We start from the raw sequence: 23,146 nt of genomic DNA on the forward strand, positions 1-23,146 counted from the left end.
TGTCAAACTGTTTCTCATTTCCTGGTGGGTGCGTTCATCTTGAGCGATTGCAGAGAGTTTGAGGAAGCCTAATTCAATTAAATGCCTTCACTTCATTCTGTCCCGGTCCTGGAGGGTACCTCTTGCGTCATGTGGAGGAAGAAAGGCGAGACCTTGGCCAAGGTCGGATGAATACACTTTCTGATAAATAGTTGCACACGTAGGTGCAACACTGAGCTTTTGTGGTTGTGTGAATGCCGCGTGGAGTCTCGGCAGCTGTCAGGATTTACTGTGCCTGGGCTGTGCTTTGAAGCGCCTGTCTGACCTATTTGGCTGTGGATTGTTAAGCGGGGCTTCGTATTTCATCAACTCTCAAGACCTTGGAGAGTGTCTGGCCTGACACACTCCTCTTAATAAGACAATGAATCCCACAGAGGCCTGGAGGGGGCTGAAGGTCACAATGCTCAGGGCACAGGCAGGCCTGGAACCCCAGTTACCTACGTCTTGCTATGTAGGAACTCTTTGTAGTCCTCATGGCTGACTACATTCTTAGTGGAAAAATTTCGTCGAACTCTGTTATTGTTGGGTATTTAAAATTTAGACTTTTCTTCCCAACTGTTGCCTTTTCCTTTTTATGAGGCTCCATTTGTAACATGAATAAAAGTAAACTGAGGAGCAAAACAAACTCAAAGCCAGCGATTTTTCATCAGTTCCTGGTTTGTCTTATTTCTTCTGTATTTCCATTATAGAGATGGGAAATGATCTTTTGAAATGACCCCAGATATCATATTGTTTGGTCCACAAATATTTTACTCTATATCTTTAAAAGCATCTTTATACTTAAAAAGAGTCATAACACCATTGCCGCAATAACCCAAATAAATGAGCAGTAATGTTAAATATCCACAGTTGCTCTTTTTATTAGTAAAAGTATTGTATAGTCCTTGTGTTTTCAGGAATGTTTTCTCCTTCGAAAGAAGAGCAAACTCTATTAAGAATGGTAAGGGGATTCGGTCACTGGAGAGAGGGAGGGTCCGCAAAGGACTTTCAGTATCACTGATAAAAGGACTATGGCCAAGCTGGCAAGGTGGGTCAGTGGGTAAAGCACGCGCCACGAAAGCCTGGTGGCATGCGTTCGATCTCCGCAGCCCACAGAAAAGTGACAGGAAAGGAACCACTTTTCAAGGCTGTCTGTCTGTCTGTCTTCTGGTCTCCATACACACCTGCCATATGCACACCGAGGCACACACTCATACCCACTTACACCCATAAGCACCATTTTTAAAAAGTTAAGAAAAAAAATGTGGGGCTGGAGAGATGGCTCCACAGTTAAGAGCAGGGACCAGGTTTGGGTCGCAGCCCCCACGTGGTGGCTCACAATCATCTGTAAGTTCAGTTCTAGGGAATCTGGTGCCCTCTTCCAACCTCTGCTGACACCAGGCACTCATATGGTGAGTAGACATACATGCAGGCAAAATACTCATACACATAAAATGAAATAAATCTAAAAGAAAAAAAAAACTTTAAAAAAAGCTTAAAAAGTAAGCTACAACTTTACAGTTGTCAAGGAGTTTACTGGATAATCACTTAGTTTTGGAATATTTTAATTCTTTTTACATAACCTGGTCTTTCAAAAATAATTGATTGGTTTTTACATTTTAAAAAAGTTATTATTATTATTATTATTATTATTATTATTATTAGTGGTGTGTGTGTGTGTGTGTGTGTGTGTGCGCGTGCGCGCACTCCTGCTGTGCTCATGTGTGGAGGTAAGCGACACAGCTCTCTTGTTTCATTCAGTTGCTTCAGTAAAAACTGCTGAGGGGAGTTTTCTCTAAGCTTTACCTAAAGGCAGCTTAGGGGAAGGAAGGATTTATTGGGTTCCCACTTCCAGGTCACAAGTCCATCATGGAGGGAAGTCAAGGCAGGGCCTCACGTAGGAGCTGGAGGCAGACACCATGGAGGAATGACGCCTGCTGGCTTCATCCCAAGCCCGTGATTAGCTGGCTTTCTCCTATGACCCGAGATTACCTGCTTAGGGACCGTAGGGTCCACAGTGGGTTGGGAACTCCTACATCAATGAATAATCAAGACGGTCCCCACAGACACGCCCACAGGTCAGTCTAATCTAAACAATTCCTCAATTGAGGCTGCCCGCTCAGAGGACTTCAGGATGTTTCAAGTTGACAAAAGCTAACTGGGACAGAAACCAGGGGTCGGTTATCTCCTTTTAACCATGGTTTCTAGGGATGGAACTCAGGCCACCTAGCTTGTAGGGCAAGTGATTGGAACCTGGGCCATTTCACCCACAAGCTGTTGTTAGATCTTTGTACGACGATGACGCTAGTGAGGGACTCCCGCCCGTCATTCATTTTTATATCTCCACAAGTTGTCCGTGTATCTGCATATTAAAGAACTTGTCATGCTAGGAAGAGAGGAAGCTAAGCTGACTTTTACTTGTGTGTATTTAATGAGTTCCTCATTAGCTCAGGAGCTCTGGCTGTCCTGTGCTCCTACAGTTCAGCTAACGGATTCAAGAAGTACCAGTTCTTGTGTACAGGGTCATGTTTCATCGCTAGACATTGGATTCCAGAGCAGCATCTGGGGGAATGCTGACCTGTGCTTTTAGGTTTAACAGGTACTGTATTTGTCCCTTCTTGTGCTTCTTTCCAGTTGCCTTTGAAATAGAGCCAGGAGCAGGCTGTGAATGAATGTCACCTCTCTTTGGGATCTGCGTTAGTAACTTTTGTGTTACTGTGTCCGTGATACCAGACAGAAATAACTTAAGGAAGGGTTTATTTTGGCTCAGAGTTTCAAGGGTTTCAGTGAGTGCACCATGGTCAGGAAGGCATGGCAGAGCAGCCCAGGTCATGATGTGGTGTCTGCCATTAACCTGGCTGCAGGTTAGGAAACAGGGAGTCCAACGGGAGCCAAGGACGTTACCTCGAAAGGCCCTCTCTTAGTGACCTACATCTGCCAGCCAGACCCCACCTTCTAAGAGTTACACAGCTTTCCAAAATGGTGACACCAGCTGAGCAATAAGCATTCAGGAGATGAACCTGTGGGGGACATTTTAGACCACAGCAGTGACAATCAAGTCCTATATCATTGTCCATCAACTTAATGAGAAGGCCAGGTGTTGCTGTGGGATGTCTTTCTGTATGCTGTGAATATGTGTTGCTATGATTGGTTAAGAAAGAAACTGCTCTGGCCTGTGGTGAGTCAGGTTATAGCCAGGCAGGAAATCCAAGGGACAGGAGGAAGAAAGGAGAGGAGGAAGAGACACCAGCCTGCTGCCCAAGGAGTAACATGCCAGCAGACCAGTAAAGCCATGGAACATGTGGCAAAACGTAGATCAATAGAAGTGAGTCAATTTAAGATATAAGAGCCAGCTAGCAAGAGGTCCGCCATAGGCCATACAGTTTATGAATAATATTAAGCCTCTGAGTGGTTATTTTGTGAGTGGCTGCAGGACTGGAGTGGGGTGGGTGGGTGGGGATGGATGGCTGGGCAGGACCAGAGAAACTTACGGCTACAGTGTATTCTATGAAGCTGGCTAAAAGCAGAATGTTCACTCAAGTGTCTGTCAGTGTCTTCTGTCTTAGGGTTTCTGTTGCTGTGAAGAGACACTATGACCACCATAACTCTTATAAAGGAAAACATTTAATTGGAGCTGGCTTACAGTGTCAGGGGTTCAGTCCGTTATGGTCATGGCGGCATGCAGGCAGACATGGTGCTGAAGGATCCGAGAGTTCTACATCTTGATCTGCAGGCAGCAGGAGCAACTCTGTGGAGACTGGATGTAGCTTGAGCACAGGATCACAACGCCCACACTCTCACACTTCCTCCAACAAGGCCACACCCACACCCACTCCAACAAGGCCACACCCACTCCCACTCCAACAAGGCCACACCCACTCCAACAAGGCCACACCCACTCCCACTCCAACAAGGCCACACCCACTCCAACAAAGGCCACACCCACTCCAACAAGGCCACACCTACTCTAACAAGCCCATACCTACTCTAACAAGGCCATACCACTCCAACAAGGCCATGTGTGGAAGGGCACATGTGCATATGCGTGTGTGAAAACCAGAGGTAAACATCAGGTGTTAGTCCTCAAGCACCGTCCTCTGTGTTTCGTTTGTTTTCATTGGTTTGTAGTTTCTTTTTTTGTATAATTTATTTAGTTTTATTTTTTATGTGCATGCATGTCTGTGTAAGGGTGCTGGACCCCCCAGAACTGGACTTATAGACAGTTGTGAGCTGCCATGTGGGTGCTGGGAATTGAACCCAGGTCCTCGGAAGGAACAGCTAGTGCTCTTAACCTCTGAGCCACCTCTCCAGGCCTGTCTGTTTCTTTTGATAGAATCATTCCTGGGACCTGGATTCACCAGTTAGGTTAGGCTGGCTGTTCAGCAAGCTCCATGGATCAACTGACTCTGCCTCCCCGGAGCTGGGATGACAAGCACGCTCTCTCTACCACCCTTGTCCTTTTTATGTGAGTTCTGGGGGTGGACTCAGGTTCTCATGGATGCACAGGGGCTTTCTTGACTAAGTTATCTCCCCAAACCTGAGTTTTCTTTCCTTCTCTGAGAGAATATGACCTCATTTTTCAAAGGATGAACATTCAAGGCTCTAAGTCCCTTAGCCTTTGATTCCTAAAGAGCACTAATTCGCTGACTCCCCATGGGAGACCTTGCCTTGGAGGAGGTGGGTTGGGGGGGGGGGAAGGCTGAAGGGTAGGAGGAGGGAGGACAGGGGAATCTGTGGTTGGTATGTAAAATGAATAGAAAAATCTCTTAATAATAAAAAAAAAGAGCACTAATTTGGAGAACCCTTATCTGAAATACTTGGGATCAGAAGTATGTTGAGTTTGAGAAGTTTTGGCGGGGTGGGAAGCTTTTAGAATATGTGCTCTGTGTATCATGAGCGGTCTTGGGGATAAGACACAAGTGGAACACGGAATTCACATATATTCCGTGTGCATCCTATATGCACAGCCTGGCGTATTTTCTACATTATCTTTTCAATAATTTTGTGCATTAAATTTTCATAATGTGCACCACCTCTGGAGGTAATGCTGGATGGCAGAAAGGTTTGGAATTCGTAACAGCTTGGATTTCAGGCTTTTTGGATTAGGGACCCTCCGTCTCTACTAGCTCCCGATTGCAATGCTTCTTTCCAGGCTTTGTTTACTTCAGTTCCTGAGACCTAACCTGTGCCTGTGGCTGCCTCCAGAGGCCTGTTCTCACTCTCACTTGATGGCTGAGGAAACTGGTCTCCCAGGCGCTTACACATGCATCCCCCATGGGTAGGCAGACATCGGATGTCCCACACACTGTCTTTCTGAATTGCCACCTAGGTGCTGGCTAACTGAGAAGGTCCCTTGCCCCACTTCCTCCTGGCCTGGAAGCAGCCTGGAGGAGGGGACATTGTGAGGTCTGATTGGGGCTGGGAGTGCATCCTCTTGCCTGCTCCCCACCAAGCTCCACGGTGACTTTTTATTCTGATTTGCTGGTTTCTGGAGAAGTGTTGGTTCACACCGCTGCACAGCGGCGAGACAGACCTGCTCCTGCTATTAATGAGAGTTAAACATCTCAGGCGCCACTCTTGTCCACCCTGCCCCCATGCCATCCTTTTGGATAACACTCAGACTGTGTGGCCACGCCAGAACATGAGGCACAGTTGCTGTGCCGCTTGGCTTTGTGCAGAGGCGTGTCCCCCCCACCCCCGCCCGCAGGCACCAAGCTGGCTGCTTCCTGTTTGGAGGACACGCAGCGTTACCAAAGGGGACGATTCACTTGGATAGACTTTGCTAAGAAGTACCCGAAGCATGGATAGGCGTGCATCTGCTTCATTGAGGTATTTAGTTCATTCACTTCCTGTTTTGGGTTTGAGACAGTGTCTCACTATATAGCCCAGGCTGGCCTCCAATTCCTGATCCTCTTCCTGCCTCAAGCCGTCCTGGGAGAGTACCACTACACCCGACTTTAATTTCTTTTTTCTGAATGAATCTAGTTTTAGTTACAAATCTGGAAGAGTTAACAGGTGGTCCTCAATAATACTGTTACGATTTGAATTGGTCACCCACAAATTTGTGTGTGGCTGTCTTAGACATCAGCATGTCTGAATAGGATGCTTATGGACAGAGGGTCATTGCACATATAATGCATTATGATATGGTCATTGGAGAGTAGGGTGGCCACTACTATTATAATAATGTCCTTATAGAAGGGGAAACTTGGACACAGATCCGTATATAAGAATAGTACCATGTGAAGGCAAGATGATAAACAGAAGCCACGTGGACACCAGAGACTGCCAGAGGCAAGGCATGGGCATACTCTTCCTCACAGCCTACAGAAGGAATCAGCCCTTCATCTTGAACTATAATTTCTGTCGATTAAGTGATCTAGTGTGCGGGTGTTTGTTACAGGCTGCCTAGCAAGCTTGTACAAATACTTGCAACAAGCAAAACAATAAAAACAAAACCATGAACCTTAGCCAAGGTTGATGGACTGGAGCGCTTTGTGAATGGACCACTTTGTGAATGGACCTCTTTGTGAATGGAACCTCGCCTTTTCCTTTTGCGTGCTGTTTGCATCTATATCCAGCAACACAGCAGACCACATCTACCTTGATTTTAAAAAGGAGATTAATTCTCAAATGAACTATTACACACCAGAACTAGTTTGTCTATGCAGAACAAGGCAACTGGGGAACTTGGGTAATCGCAAGGTTTGACTGTTTAAAGTAGCTACTGAAGAGATGGAGGGAGATAGATAGATAGATAGATAGATAGATAGATAGATAGATAGATAGATAGATAGATAGATAGAAGATAGATGATTGAGAGAGAGAGAGAGAGAGAGAGAGAGAGAGAGAGAGAGAGAGAGAGAGAGGAGAAAGCAGCAGAAAGGAGAGGGGCAGTGCAATCTTGGACAGCTGAAACCTGTGATTCTTTGTGTGTGCATCCCCAGTGTTGAGGTACTCTGGTCTAAGCTGCTTGAGAAACTGTAGAGATAACGATTAATTTTAAATATCCTTAAATTTTTTTCTTTTACGTTTTATTTATTTATTGGGTGTACATCTGGGCCAAGGCACTTGAGTCGAGGTTAGAAGACAACTTGTAGGTGTTGATTCTCACCTTCCACCGTGCAGGTTCCAGGGATCGAACCCAGGTCATCAGGCTTGGCCGGGCAGGCCTCACCTGCCAGGCCATCTCCCCAGTCCTTGTTTTACATTTTTTAAAGTTAGAAGGCTTTGGAGGGTAATCATTGACAAATTCGCAGTGAGGAGCAGATGTAGGAAAGAAAAAGAGAAAAAGGATGTTTGACTTATTCAGTGTGATAACATGGCAGGCAGAAAGGTGTACGTTCAGTCCTGGACCAGGTAAAGATTTATCCTGAAAACAATTTTATTACTATTTACTAAGCGTGGACTAATTGCCAAGCCACTGTTCCAAACAGGGCTGTTTCATAGGAAGAGGTGAATAGTTTTGTGTTTCTCCAGGAGCCAGGGAAGAAGGGGAGAAAGGAGAGTGGGCAGGCCTAGGGTCATCTAGCCAGGAGGTAGACCAGTTGGATTCATATGCTGGTAGGTATAGTCCAATTCTAGAGCATTCTGTTCTCTATATCTCCTAAGCTACATGGATTTAGCAACGTTTTTGCAGCAAGGGTCATCAACCCTTGCTGATCCAAACGCTGAGGCCTTTGAGTCACTCCCTGGAAGCCTGCAGCTGTCTGCTGCAGTGTGGAGCCCTTAGTTCTGACTTTGTGTAGGCATTTCTTCAACCTTGATCACACGGACTCGGATAAGTACATCAAATCACTATCTGTGAAACTTTCACATAGTGGCGGAGGTTGGTGTTGGATAACAGGATGTAATAATACTACGGGTAAATGGATGTTCTAACCAACACAAGCCTGGACGTCTCATATCAGGCCGTTGTGTTAGGACTGTTTCAGGATCTAAGTTGTTATTGGTTTGTGTATTTCTTTACTTTTAAGACAGACTCTCTCACTAGTCTAAGGCTGGCCTTGAACTCTTGATCTCCTCCCTCCATCTCTCAAGTGTGGCAGGAATACATCGACTTGTCAGACTCCCACCATGACGGATTCCCTTATCCCTGTAACTCAAATAATTCAAGTTTAAAAATGCATCACGACTCTGGAAAAATCTCCGGGAAGCTTGCCTCCAGGGAGCTAGAGATGTGTGAGCACAGACTTTGCAGAGCCAGAAAGCCAGATCAGATATCCTTTGGAAACTAGTCTCGGGGATTCTTTTAGAACAAAACTGTGCCCCATTGAGTGTCTGGCTTCAACATTCTGTTTCTGTCATTTCCATCTGTCTCTTCCCGGAGCAGTGGTTCTCCACCTGAGTTGAGCCCAGGGACTCAGGTGGCAGAAGGAGAAAACCGACTCCTCACCGTTTGTCCTGTGACTTCCACAGGTAGGCTGTGACACGTGTGCGTGTATACACACACACACACACACACATACACACACACACACACACACACACACACACACACACAAATAAGTGAATTTATTTATCCAGGCTGAATGATAAGCGATAATATGGCACTGGACAAAACCTCCTTCAGACCATTTATTAGGCAGTAACCTTCCGCGCCAAAAACGTTAGCAAGCAAAACTTTCGCCAACCTTTCTCCTATCATAGGATTCCATAGCTTAATTCCATACTTAAGCTGCTGAATATGGGAGAAAAGTTTAAAACAAGCCGTTCACGTGGACCTGGCAGATATTGTTAATGATGGCCTGTGTAGTTTCCACTCTGTGTTAGGACTGGAGACGTTAGCCATCACTCAACGCCATCCCAAGAGCATCTGAACATCACTGGAATTAATGAGGAAATTCTGTTATTTCCCTTTTATTTTGTGTGTGTGTGTGTGTGTGTGTGTGTGTGTGTGTGTGTGTGTGTGTGTGTGTTATATGTGTATGTGGGTGTGCACAGGTGGAGGCCACTGCCCTTGACTTAGGGTCTGTCTCAAAACCTAGAAGCTAGTTTTTCAGCTACATTGACAATCAGCAAGTCCTGGTGAGTCTCCTGTCTCTGTTCCCTACAGTGCTGAGGTTACAGGCCATGTCAGGCTTTTACATGGGTGTTTGGGAATCCAATTTCAGGTCTTCAAATTGAAGTCGGAAGCCCACTGAGCCCCCAGAATTCTTAAATAGAGTCTTAGAAATGTAAAAACAAACAAGCAATACCTCATAAGCTTTCAGTGAAATTGGGTAAGACGTCCTGCATTGGAGTTTTGCCTCTTTTAAATTGCTCATGTAGAATGCTTCCTAAATCATCACGAGCCACAGGTGGGATAGATGATCCGTCTTTCAAAATCCAGTTGTGTAGTGGTGTGGGCTTTTGTTCGTTAGGAAAGGAGCTTGTGCTAACCCACAAACAGAATGAGAAAAGAAAACTCCCGAAATTGATTAGTCTGAAGGAAGCGTGGGTGCTGGACTCCTCCGACCTCATCTGCAGAAGTGAGGGGGGGCGGGGCTGGGGTGAGGGTGGGGGTTGGGGGGTGGGTCGTTGGAAGCGTCTGTGTAAATCTGGCGGCTAGCATTCCTGTGCGTGCACTCATAAGTACTTATTCATAGGATCGCTTAAACACTGGAAGGGGAGTTTAGTGAGACGAATATCTGGGTGAGCTTCATTCACGTTATACAAAGGGACAGTGAATAAGGAAAGCCCTACACCTACTAACAGCTCCTATAGATATTACAGAGGCAGTGGGGGCAGGGCAGAAAAGAAAAAAAAAACCAAACATCCTGGATAGAAATCTCAGAAAGGAATTCTAGTTCTTCAGCCTCTGGACCAATGGCTTACTGTCTCTGAGCCTTAGTTTTTCATCTTCGTTCCTGATGCTAACTTCTGCTTTGTTCAGTAAATGCTGACAGGTGCTAGCCAGCCTTCGGTTTGGATCACAAGTGCCCAAGAGAATCACCTTACAAAGAGAAAAGGTTAATCTGAGCTCATACTTTCTGAGGTTCCCGTTTGTAGTTGACTGGTCCCATTGCCTTCGTCAGCATATCACGGCCAGAGTCCATGGTGGCTCAAAACTGTTAACTTTGTGGCCTGGAAGACAAGAAAAAGAAAGCAGGGTTCTCTAGTCCCCCTAGAGATAGACTCTCAGTGACCTAAAGACTTCTCACCAGCCCCCTCCTCTCCAAGGTTTTTTATTTTCTTGCTGGGGCTTCCAAAGGGATTATTTCTTTTTTCCTTAAATACAAGTATTGGAAGTTCAGTGGATAAGATCACTTGCCATGTAAGCGTGAGGAGCTAAGTTTGGATTTGAAGTGTAAAAAGTCAGGTGTGGCCATGTGTGCCGACACCTCCAGTTCTGGTGTGTGTGTATGTGTGTGTGTGTGTGTGTGTGTGTGTGTGTGTGTGTGTGTGTAGACAGGAATTCTGGGTCTTGTTGACAGTCCAGTCTATCCAAAAGGTGTGTTTGTGTGTGTGTGTGTGTGTGTGTGTGTGTGTGTGTGTGTGTGTGTGTGTGTGTACAGGAGGAATTCTGGATCTTGCTGGCAAGCCAATTTAGTCAAAAGACGTAAACTTCAGGCTCAGCGAAGAGACCCCATCTCAAGGGACCCGAGACAAGGCTGTGAAAGAGAATACCCAGTGTCTCTCTCTGGTCTCTCACCCGTGTGTGAGGCTTGTGCACCCCATACGGGAAGATTCCAAGAACACAAGAGACAGGAAATGCTGTTGGGGGGTTGGCTATATTTTGTGTTTTGTATCCATAGTGACAGAAGCCCAAGGTGATGTTGCCCTGGGGCATCAGGAGAGCAAACATGTGGTAACCTGTGCTCAGAGTGATCTTTTAAAAGTAAAAAGCACAACGTCTCAGAAGTTGAAACTGGGACAGTTGCCGTGGTAAGGCTGGGGGTCAGAGGACACCTTCCAGAAGTCAGTTTCTCCTTCTAACGTGTGAGTTCTGGGGATCAGACTCAGGTTGTCAGCCTTGGTGACAGGCTTCCTCGCCTGCCCAGCCATCTCACCAGCCCCTCCAGGATTTTTTTAATGAGAGAGAGAGAGAGAGAGACAGACGCGTCCATGAATATATTTTCTACTACACACAAAAAAAAAACCCCACTGGCTATTTTGGAGTAAAGTATGTATGTCAAGGATTTGCTTAACATAAATATAAAGTATGCATTTTTTCTTTATGAGATGGTGAGGATTACACACATGCTCATTTTTATTTTTCCCAAAAGCATCCAGGTCAGTATTAGTTGTGATAACCCAAGGACCTCACAGATCCTGGGATCTCAGCTAGCAGCTTGGTTGAGTGAGCAGCACATAGAGATGCGACGGAGGAAGTCTTGGAGCTTGGCAGGAGAAGTGGACGCTAATCATTGTTCTTTCCACAGCAGAAGCCAGAGATGTATGTGGAAAACGGGGAAAGGGGGTGTTTTTGAAATTGTCAGCCACACAAATCAGGTAGCCGAATTTCTTCCTCCTGCATCCCCATCGACCTGTGACCTCTAGTTCAACTAGGTCTCATTCACAAGCTTGGATTTCATGAAGGAGAACCTTGTGTTGGCTATTTGGGTCTCAGACCAGCTTAGGGTCTCTCTGGAGCAATGGTTCTCACCCTTCCTAATACTGTGATCCTTTAATACAGTTCCTTATGTTGTGGTGACCTCCAACCATAAAAACATTTTCTTTGCTACTTCATAACTGATTTTCCCATTGTTCTGAATGGCAATGCAAATCTCTGTGTTTTCCGATGGTCTTTGGTGACCCCTGTGAAAGGGTCGCTCAACCCCCAGAGGGTCGTGACCCACAGGTTGAGAACCACTGCTCTAGAGCATGTCTGTTCTTTGTGGGAGGGTCCTGGGTTGTTCTAGGCTTTGTAAAAAAGATTAAATTATGGTGCTATTTTTTGCCTACTTGAGTTAACTCCGGTTCTTCAAGTGCTCAGATGTAGCTTGAGTTGTGAGCTAGTATGCAAAAACTATTTCAAAACGAGACAGATTTTTAGAAGGTGATTCACGGGGCAGGGGAGGTGCCTTAGATGGTGGCATTCTTCCTGTGCAAGCTTGATCCTCAGTTCTTAGTTTAGAAAAAAAAAAATCCAGGCATAGTGGTACTGACAAGGGACTCCTCGGAGCTCTCTGGCAAACCTCTCTAGCCTTATCATTGAATGCCAGGGCTCAGTGAGAGACCCTGTGTCAAAAATAAGGTGGATGGCACCTGAGGAATTATGCCTGAGGTTGAGCTCTGACTTCCACAGGTGATACACACACACATGCACACACACCCACACATACATGTGCATCTGCACATATACACACATTGACTCAACCATCCTTGGGCTCACAGGGCATACACTGAATTTTGGTGAGCTGGTATCTTTGGGTAAAGTGAATTAGGGACCCTTCAGGTTTAATTGGGGGGCGAAAATCAACATTCACTTATTATGTGTGGGCAGGCCACAAAGGGCTCGTGTCACTGTACTGCACGCATGTGCAATTGAGGATAGGACTTTCAGGACTCAGGTCTTGCTTTGCCAGGGATCGAACTCACAGTGTCAGACTTGCTTGGTGGCAAGCTCCTTTACTTGCGTTATTTTGCTGGCTGCGAAAATCTATCTTAATGCTGTTGAAGAGCATCTTGTAAGCTTGATGACTCTTGACAAGAGTCCTGGGGTATTTTCCCAAAGAAGAAAGCATACGTGTTGTTAAATATGTACCCTCTGCAGAATAACTCCCGCTAACGAAGTGCAGTGAACAAAGCTAACTGCTCTCACTGTCCCTGCCCAGCCCGGTTACAGAAGATGGCTCAGTAGTCTCATGATCTCAGACTGCATTCACTGCTGAATTGGAGCTTCTCCATGCCGGTTAATATACAGACTGAAATAGCTAATCATTTCGGTATACCGTCCGATGCTGGCTTTAAACTATTTAGTTTTGAGCCAAATTACTGATTCTGAAGTTTGGTTTTCAAATGAAGAAAAAAAAAAAGCTTATTTTGGAAGATCTTCTAACAAATACGTTAGGCATGTGATTACGTGTAGTTTGCCCCCCTTCTCCTCGTGTGTGTGTGTGTGTGTGTGTGTGTGTGTGTGTGTGTGTGTGTGTGTAGCCCAGGCTGACCTTGATGTCCTTCTCTCTCTGATTCCTGAGTTCTGGGATTATAGGTGTCTATTGCCATGTCTAGCTCTCATATATTTTGTTTAAATATTTTAGAATTTGCAATATAGTCTTATTTTATTGAATGCTGGTAGTTTTTGCAAGTGAGCTGCATTTCATTTTAGGACCTGCCTTCTCTTTCCTAGAGAGAGCCTTGACTTGGGCCTCCAAGGTATAACACAGTCGAAGAAGTACAGAGTCTGGTGACCCCGTGGAGTTATGGGCAGGGCAGGGTCTCCATGGGAAAAAAGAGCAGTCAGTGCCAGAGAGAAGAAATGGAGTAACTTCGGGATTCCTGCCCGGGTTGACGGGATGATAAGAACACAGTCAGCAGGCTTGCAAGTGTGGACCAAGGCTCTAGAGGAGGGGCTGGAGGGATGGCTCAGTAAGGAAGGCCGCTTCTACACAAGTGAGCCTACCTGTGTTTGAATCATCTCACCTTTGTGAAAAGCTGGGGCTGGCGGTACGTATATCAGTAACTCCAGTAATACGAGGAGTGGAGGCAGGAGGATTACTGGGGCTTGCTGGCTGCCAGGACTAGCTCCAGGTTTCATGAGAGACTGTCTCAAGGGCATAAGGTGAAGAGAGGTAGAGCAGGACACCCTAGTCTTTGAGTGCTCACATGTACGCACACCACATACACATGCGCACAGCATACTTAAAGAAAACAAAAATGACTCCAGAAGTTGGGAGCGTAAGGATGGTGGCGATGAATTTTGTGCGATGATAGTATGAGCTAGTTATCTATGAAAGATGCACGGAGATGTACTGGGAGGAGGATACGAACATTTGCAGACACAGGAGAAAGCACTGGGAGGGCAGGGGTTTTTAGAAAACATACATTTACGAGGGCGAAAAGAAAGCAGTTGTAGTTGAACTCTGCTGTGAACTTGTGATGATAAAGATGGGAGGCTGGGACAAAATCCAGAAAACAGCCTGAGCTCCATCGGAGCTGACACCAAAGAGTCAGAGAGCCAGGGGAGAACGGGAACACAGCAGTGGGGACCAGTTAAGAGGGAGACGTGGACAGCAGTGTCCAACAGGAGGTCACTTAAGGACTGAGGTCCTGAATGGGTTTGGCAGCGAAGAGATGGTCACTTATACCAACAGGAGGGTAAGTGTGTGTATACGTCATTAGGGATTACGTAACGGCAAGAAGGTATTGGAAAGTAGGAGTTGGAAGGACTCATGTAAGTAATGAGTGCTTCAAGATTCGAGAAACGAATGCATCCAAAACTCAAACGACCCCTAGTCTGTGTGTGTGTATGGAGTCATGAGCTCATAGACTGGTGATGGTCCTCACTCACCCTGTGTCTTCTGTCTGTCTCCCCACCTCCACTCCATCAACCCTTGCAGGCTCTGTCTTGCTAATGCTTCCCGTTTCCCCTGCTCACCCAACTCTGTGCTAGAATTCAAGTTCAACCTTCCACCCACCCTGTCAAGTCAAGCGTCAAGCCGTCTTGACCCCCGGGCTGGCCTCTCACGTACAGCTCAGCAGCGTGGCCTCCAACAGCGGTGTGGAGGTCCGGCTTCCGTGGCAGATACCATAAAACATTCATTTTCGCTGTGAAGTTCAACAATTCTTAGGGAGTTTGTACAACTGGGTGTCTATCACCACAGCTCTTTTTTTACAGCGCCCCACCACGCCAGCATTCCCTCGCTCTTGTCGGCAGCCGGGCTGCCCGCCTTGTGTTTTTGAACACATGTCCGCTCACCTCTCTCCCTTGTGGGATATTCAATCTACCTCCAGCCCGTTGAAGGCTTTCACGTGAGAAGGCATACTGCTGCACATCAGCGTCTTCCTGTGTTTTAGAAGCTAGGAAGAGATGACAGCCTAGCCTTGCCTCTCCAAAGCACAAAACACTCCTCCCTCCCTCCCAACAGCGAGCTCCAGGCCAAAGAATACGTGGGTGTGGGTTCTCCCCGGGCTGTCCTGAGAAGTGAGGTGACCTCAGAGGGCAGGGGGGAGACCTGGGTAGTGTCGCCTCAGGGTCGTCACTAGTTGGCCACAATTCTTTCTCTACTCCTCATCTTTTTCTTTCATTTGCTGTTTTTAATACAGAAAAGCAGCATTTAATCTTTCAGGAGTTCCCAGACCTTCCCCCAAACTGGGCAGAGGATCTGTCTGTGACCATATTTGTATTCGGTGTGTCTCTCTCCCACCCATTTCTACACACACACACACACACACACACACACACACACACACACACACACACACACAATGAACAGTCAGCTTCCTCCTGAAGTCCCCATTCAGCCTCTGGAACGCTTGGCCACTCTCTGAAGAGGGAGATGGAAGATTCAAAGAACTGGGGACTGGTATACCTGTTGACCAGTTCAACAGGCCTAGTGCTCAAGAATCGACCTTAGGAACTGGAGATACTCTGGCAGTGGGGATCTGAGCTGAGGCTGTCTCAGGACCCGTGATGTGGGATCCACTTGGTGTTTCCAAAGCTAGAACGGCCCTTGAATGGATTCAGTGGCTGGCCTGGCAGTTGGCTAGGCTCCCACACCCCTGTGTTGGGGCTCACCTTGCTGTGAGGTTGCTCAAACGCTGGACTCACCTTGTGGGGTTTTTCCAGCTCAGCCTGGAACAGCTACACTGTGTTATAGATGCCGCCTCACCTGCCAACTCTCTCTGTTCTGTTGGCTTCCATGTGAGGCTCCTGGTGCATGGATATCGATGTCTTCTCTCAGGCTTGTGGTGGAGGCAATGTGAAGGCTTCATCTGGCACCCCAAATAGTTGCGCATCTGCAGTTCCTAAAGAAAGCAAGAGCAGGACCAGGAGTGAAGCTGTGGGTACACACAGAGAACTGCTTCCTCTTCAGGTCAGAGGTCACATGCTATAGCGCAAAGCCCATTTTCTTCAGTCTGTCTTGAATCTTGAAAGGACCAGATTGGACCCAATGAGGTCACATGTGGCCCCACATGCAAATTTTCAGGTGGAATTTGATCATGGATGTGGAGAAAAGTTTGATTTGGGTCTTTTTTTTTTTTTAATAAAAAATCTAATAATGAAGATTTAGACTTAATTCACTTTTTAAAAATGTCCGTATATTAAGTAACATGTATTAAAATTTACAATAAAAGGTGCTTTTGGTTTTCAGGAGTCTGACGCACTGCCTGCTGCCCTAAGAGGGGCTTCAGTTTGGTTTTCAATGTAGCATTTGGTTAATATATTGGCAATAACATTGAAAGAGAAGGGATGTCACGGCTGGAAGTGATCAGGTTAAGTTGAAGTTTAAATTTCCTTTATTGAATAGTTAGGACCGTGTAAGGACATGGGTGAATACCCTTCCTTCACTTTATTTGAACCTTTAAATTTGGTATATTTAATTAGGACTTATCATTATTATTATTATTAAATTTATTCAATTTCATATCACTCCCCCCTAGTATTTCTTTGTCCCCACCTCTCAAATATATGGGTTCCTTTTTGTTAATTATTACCATTACATGTATTTCTATAAGTTAATATAATAATAAAATACATATGAATATGATATATATATATAATATAAATACAACCTACTGAATCTGTTCAGTCTTGCTCATATATATATATGCTTTTAGGGTTGGTCCCCTGGTATCGGACAGCTGATTGGGGAGCTCCTCCCTGGGAGACTGATCATTTTCCTCTCTCATCTGTCATTCATTGTCTATGGCTCTTTCTTTAGGGGTGGGGCTTCGTGAGAGTTCCCCTATCCACGTTGCAGTGATGTCAGAGGTCTTGTGATTATTCAGGTCTTGTTTAGGCAACGCTACAGTTAAGATTTCATGAGAATAATTTCCCTTTCATATAGAGGAGATGTAAATATCTCAGTAGATATCCTGGTCCTCTGTTTTTACAGCCTTTCCGGCTTCTCTTCTGAGATGCTCTCAACTGGGGTTGGGCACCCCATCACTTGCTCTCTGCATTTTGATCAGTTGTCGTTTTCTGTCATGGTCTCCATCTGCTGCAGACAGAGGTGTCTTTGATAAAGGGTGCAGCTGTACATTTCCCTGTGGCCATAAGGATAACTGTTTAGAATGCAGTTAGAGGTTATACTGGATTAAGGAAGTGGCGGTAGTATGTTCTCTCTCGGTTCTATGGCCTCACCGGTGAGTTACGGGTAGTTGTCTAGATTTGCAGTATTAGGCACGATTTCCATCCCATTGAGTGAGCCGTAAGTCTAACTGGACAGCTGTTGGTTACCTCCCATTATAATGGCCATTATAGATAGCATCTTTGGGGGGTATCTTGGTATTCTGTTATTGTGGTTTGTGGGTGTCAAAGCTGGGTAGGACTTTAGCAGTTTGCATGGCACCTTCAGGTACTATGGAAGCTGGTCCTCAGGGAAGAGGCTTCCAGGTCTGAAGTACAATGTGTCTTCAGCAGCAGGGTCTCACCTTCGAATTCTGGGAGACTCCCAAGGGCTATAGCAATAGGCAGTATTGTTTTGGGAGTCCGTTGAGTTCTCCTGACCAAGGGCACAAAGGGAGATTTCTCATGCTTGATACTGGGGTTTTTGTGAGCTAGACTAGAGCTCTTGTGAGCATTATCACCCCTAGTGGAGTAATTCATTAAACACACACACACACACACACACACACACACACACGCACGCACGCACACACACACACACACACACACACACACACACACATCTTCTATCATTTCAGGTAAACATAAATTGATATGATTCCCTATGACTTTTTCAAACACCCTTAGTATCAGAAAATTATTATTATGGCCCTGGATACACATGATATAAAATATCCATCTTAGCCATTGTAAAATGCTTGGTAAAATAGACTACGTCAGAAATGCACCACTACCACCATCCATTTCCACGACCGTCTTCACGGACCTCTGTCCATTACCCAGTAGCCTCCTAGCTCTTCCTCCCCAGCCTGGCAGCCACCCTTCACCTATTGTCTCTTGTGATTTTGACTGTTCTGCGTCAGCTAAGCGAGGGACACTGTATTTATCTTGTTGTGGCTGATACGTCATTTAACATGGTGCCGCTGAGGTTCAGACATATGTAGCAGACAGAAAAATACTCTTCCTTTTGGAGGCAGAATAATATTCCACTGTGTGGATAAGCTACATTTTCTTTTATGTGTTGACGTTTTAACCCTGATGAGTAAAACTGCTATGAAAATTGCTTGTAAATATCTCTCTCATACCTTGCATTCTCTTCATTTGGGCACATATTCTGAGGTGGAATTACTGGATCATATTTGAATCCCGTTTTTAATTTTTTGAGGTATTGCCTTCCTGTTTTCTATAGCAACTATACAGTTGATTCAGTTCCGCCAGCCCTAAACAGGGGCTCAAATTTCTCTGCACTCCTTCTCTCCCTCCGTCCTCCCTCCCCTTCCTCCCTCATTGTCCTTCCTTTTGCTAATACCCCACCTGGTTATAAGAGGTACCTTATAACACTTTTGAGCTGTGTATCTTTGATGATTAGTGATATTGAGAATTTTTGTGTGCTTATGGTTATATTTTCGTTTGGGAGCCTAACCTCCATCTCTTATGTGGTTCTTCTTCTTCTTGTTCTTCTTCTTGTTCTTCTTCTTGTTCTTCTTCTTGTTCTTCTTCTTGTTCTTTTGTTCTTGTTCTTGTTCTTGTTCTTTTGTTCTTGTTCTTGTTCTTTTGTTCTTCTTCTTCTTCTTCTTCTTCTTCTTCTTCTTCTTCTTCTTCTTCTTCTTCTTCTTCTTCTTTTTTAAGATTTATTTATTTATTATGTACACAGTGGTCTGCCTGCACACCAAGAAGACGGCACCAGATCTCATCTATAGATGGTTGTGAGCCACCATGTGGTTGCTGGGAATTGAACTCAGGACCTCTGGAGGAGCAGCCAGTGCCCTTAACCACTGAACTATCTCTCCAGCCCCCATATGTGGTTATTCTTATTGGCTATCTGTGTGTCTTCTGTCAAGTTTTTGGATTAGGTTATTTGGTGTGTGTATGTGTGTGTGTGTGTGTGTGTGTGTGTGTGTGTGTGTGTGTGTGTCTTGTTGCTTTGAGTTTTCTTTTTTTTTTTTTTAACAATTTTCTCTGTATTGGGGATATTAATCCCTTATTAGATTTATGGGTTGCATTTCCGCCCCCCCCCAAGTTTTGTACAAAGCATTTTTTTTCTGTTGGTAGTGTCTTTTGATTTATAATTAAAACATTTTAAACCAAGCCTAATTCATCCGATATTTTCCTTTTATTTTTGAAACCAACTACTTGGCATATTCATTTTTTTTTAAAGCAGTTGATCTAATTGACAGGAGAAGGCCCACCCAAACCTTCCCAAGTGTTTAACAGGTCTTTACCAGTCTCCTAATTAGGGCAATGAGCAACAGTAAGTAGCCAAGATGTCCCTTACACACAGGGGCTCACACTTCGGTTCCTCTTAAATTCACTCAATGACGAAGACAAATTTCACAATTTTAAATGGTGAGAGTGTCAGTCAAAATTCTTACAGTTTTCCATCTCGGCAAGTCTTAAAACCAACAACACAATTGAATTTAAGTCACAACCGGATCTAATTAGTATTTCCGACCTGATACATAAAACTAAATATGCAAATTCTTAAGCCTTCTTTATCATTTTTAGTATTATAAAATAGATTTATTTAGCCGTTTTTATGTGTATGGGTATGCATGTGTGTTTCTGTATATGTATTTGTGTATGACTGTATATGTGTGTACATGGGTATATGGATTCGTGGATGTGTGTGTTTGTGTGTGAGGTGTTGGGAATTGCATGCACAGTGTGCATATGTGTGTAGGGCCCAGAGATTCACTTCAGGAGTCCTCAGGTGCCACCCACCTTGGTTTCTCTGAGACAGTGTCTCTCATTGGCCCAGAGATCTCTGATTATAATAGACTGGCTGTCCAGTGAGCCGCAGGGATCCTTGTCTCTCTCTCCAGAGCTGGATTTACAAGTGTGTGTCACTGTGCCTGGCTTCTTTTTACATGGGTTATGGTTGTGTACCTCAGGTCCTCACATTTATAACTGAACCATCTCCCCAGCAATTAAATTTTAATTGCGAATTCCCAGGTTGAATATTGGGGTTCCCAAAGATGGGTTGACTTGGTGGCTAGTTCACGCCTAAGAGACACTGTTGTCTCAGGAACGCTAGGAGATTAGGGAATGTGGCTAGGGATCCAGCGGTCATCTAGGAGGAAAGCAGACTTTTCCAAAGCACAGATGGAGGAGCTGTGAACTTGACTTTCACATCCGTTCTCTTGGGATGACCATTCCACATGGTTAGCTGACGTGGGTGAGTCAGGTCCTGAGCGGGGCCTACCGTCTCTGCTTCCCACAGCATCTGGATTCTGAGAGCCCTCTTCTGCTGACTGCCTGGTTCTTACCTGCCTGGCTGCTTGGCCCCTGGGTGCTCTCTCTTAGTGACTGGGACCTGCCCTGGCTCTCCTCTTCAAACACACACCAGCCCACTCACTGTTTCACGACATGAACATGAACTCCGCCCCCCCCCCTTTTTTTTTACAACTGACATGGAATTCAAACTTACTTCCCACAAATTCCCAACCAGCCCCCACCTCGTAGTCTACCCTCTAAGCTCCCCCTACACAGACATTCTAAAATTATGAATGCAGTTCTGCTTTGAGCCATACCGTGGCTCCCGGTCCACCAGGAGTAGAATATAAACCTTGAGTTGAGCATGGCCAGCAAGTCCCTGCATGATCTACTCTCTCTTCCTCCATGACCTCATCGCCCACGGCTTTCCTGTTCAGCGCTGAGTCCAGCCATACTGGCCTTCTTGCTTTTCTTCCCACAGAAACCAAGACTCATTTCTACCTCAGGGCCTTTGCGCAGGCTGTTCCCATGGCCCCCAAAACACCACCTCCTTCTCTGTTTGAGGAACTCTTCACACTATAGGCCTCAGCTCCTGGCATGTCCCGTAGAGTTGATGCTTCTTCACAAAATGTGGCACAGTTTTTGGCTTTAACAGCATTCTGTGTTTCTTTTCTACTAGATCATTGGCTGCATGCAGCCGTGTGTGGTATTTTACATACTTGAGCCGCACAGTTAGCGACTATCCTAGTTGTCATACCATCGCCTTCACTCTTAACTCATAATTGTTACAATAATTTGTATAACCACTTTGGCTTCGTGAGAGGCACTAGTAATTGTTGATTTGAGATATCTAAATGTCATAACTCACATTTATGAAAACATCTAAAAAAAATCACCTCTATGGCCCTTTAATCCTTCTAAACCTTTCTGATTCTTGCATTTTAGCAAAAGGCACCTTTTGAGGGATTGTCTTGACTTTATAAAGAGGTCGCTGAATATTAGCTAATAGGTTTCTAGTTAGTAATTAATATTGCTTGATGTAGTTATGGGTTTTATATGTGACTTGTGGCTTTTTATCCCCGCCCCCTAGTATCCGCAGAGAGGTTTTTTTTCTTTTTCCTGACAGAGATACTGGCGATAGATGGCGGCCCCTCTTCTAGATCTCATTGCCTTTCTGCCTCCTGGAAGTCTTGCCAGGGCTTCCTGAATCTTAACCCTTTAGAGCCCTCCGTCTGCTGAGTCCCCATGAAGGCTTCCCATTGCTGGCTCTGCATCTTGTCACCCATCAGCGTGGAACACCACCTTTAAAATGATTGGGAACGCCTCGTTGTCACAGATGCATTAAAAAAAAAAAAAAAAACTCGAACGCGAAATGACAGATCACCTCGAGAGGCAATCAGGTTTATTCTCATTGTTTATAGCTCAAAACGCATTTTTGGCAACCCAAATAGGGAGGTGAGCTTGGTGGATAAGAATGGGAGTGGCGGCGCGTGGCGGGGCTGGCGGCCAGGCCGGGCGCCTTTAACTCGGCGTGACCTCGCGTCTGGCCCGCGCCCCCTCCTCCGCGCGCACCGCTGTCCTGCAGCGATTGGTGCTTGGACCATAAACAGCTGTGCAGGGCCCGGCGGTGCGGAGGCCCCGGGGCCGCCAGCGCAGCCACGCCACCGGGGAGTGACTTCCACCCAGGATCGCGGAGGGCGCAGGCCGTTGGCGCGTGGCAGGCGGCGCGGGCCTGGCGTCCCCGCGCGTTCGCGGCGCCCCGTGGCTCCGGCTGGGCGCAGGTGGGCCGGGCCGGGCGCCGCAGATCGGCGCGTTCCCACGAAGGCTAGCCCTCGGAGCGAGGGGGAGGGACCATCGGAAAGACGTGGAACGATCCGCGCGGTGTCATCGGCAGGGCCCAGGCTCCTCGCCGCCGCCACCGCCGCCGCCGCCGCCGCCGCCGCCGCCGCTGCTGCTGGGGATTTGCTGCCGGGATCCGCGCTGAGCCTCTGCGCAGCCCCGAGATTAGCATGACACTGGGTGGCCGTCCCGCTTCCTGCCGGGCCAACGCGCAGCGCGCTAGTCCCCGAGCCCCGATGGCCCCGCGCGCGGGCCGATCGCCGGGCTCCGCAGCCACCGCGGCCCCGTGAGTAGGAGTATGCCTGCGGCGGGGGACCCACGCGTGTCGGCACGCGCCCCCACCCTCCCGCGCCCCCGCCAGCCTCGGAAGGAGGAAGCCTGACGCGGGCGCCGCGGCCGTCAGCACCCATTGGGCTCTTCCTGCGTTGTCGCAGCGGCGGTCCCGGTGCTCCCGCGCGCGCCCCCCGTTCGAGCCTCTGGAATGAAGACTGCCTCCCGGGGACTGCGGGAGAGGCAGAGGCAGTCAGCGCCGGGGACTGCGGGCCTCGCGGCTGGGAGGTCCGGGGGGACGCGGCTCAGACGCTGTCATCCCCACGCTTGGCGTTGAAGCCTCCCGGTACGGTTGAGGCTGCCGCCACCCGGTCAAGCTGCCCGGGCGTGCGATCCCGGGTCGGCCCCCGGAGGCCTAGGCTTCCTCATTTGTTTGGGTCTTTTGTGCTGTGGCGCACAGTTGGCTAAGCACTCCTGCGCTGAATCGGGCCATTGTCTGCGCTCCCATTGCTTCCACGCTGCAAGTCTCGGCGCCCCCACCCCGGCCGCCCCCTCCCGGCCGCCGAGCCTCCCAACGTGCCTTCCCCCCAG

The 23,146-nt window shown here is 46.8% G+C and overlaps 1 protein-coding gene across 5 annotated transcripts in view; it reads left to right on the forward strand.

Annotated features, from left to right (window-relative positions):
* Positions 1-23,146, forward strand: part of Stox2 (storkhead box 2) — a 243,440-nt gene that overhangs the window by 104,762 nt on the left and 115,532 nt on the right. The window lies entirely within an intron of this gene.

The sequence above is a fragment of the Peromyscus maniculatus genome, chromosome 17, assembly GCF_049852395.1.
Source record: "Peromyscus maniculatus bairdii isolate BWxNUB_F1_BW_parent chromosome 17, HU_Pman_BW_mat_3.1, whole genome shotgun sequence".
Classification (NCBI taxonomy): domain Eukaryota; kingdom Metazoa; phylum Chordata; class Mammalia; order Rodentia; family Cricetidae; genus Peromyscus; species Peromyscus maniculatus.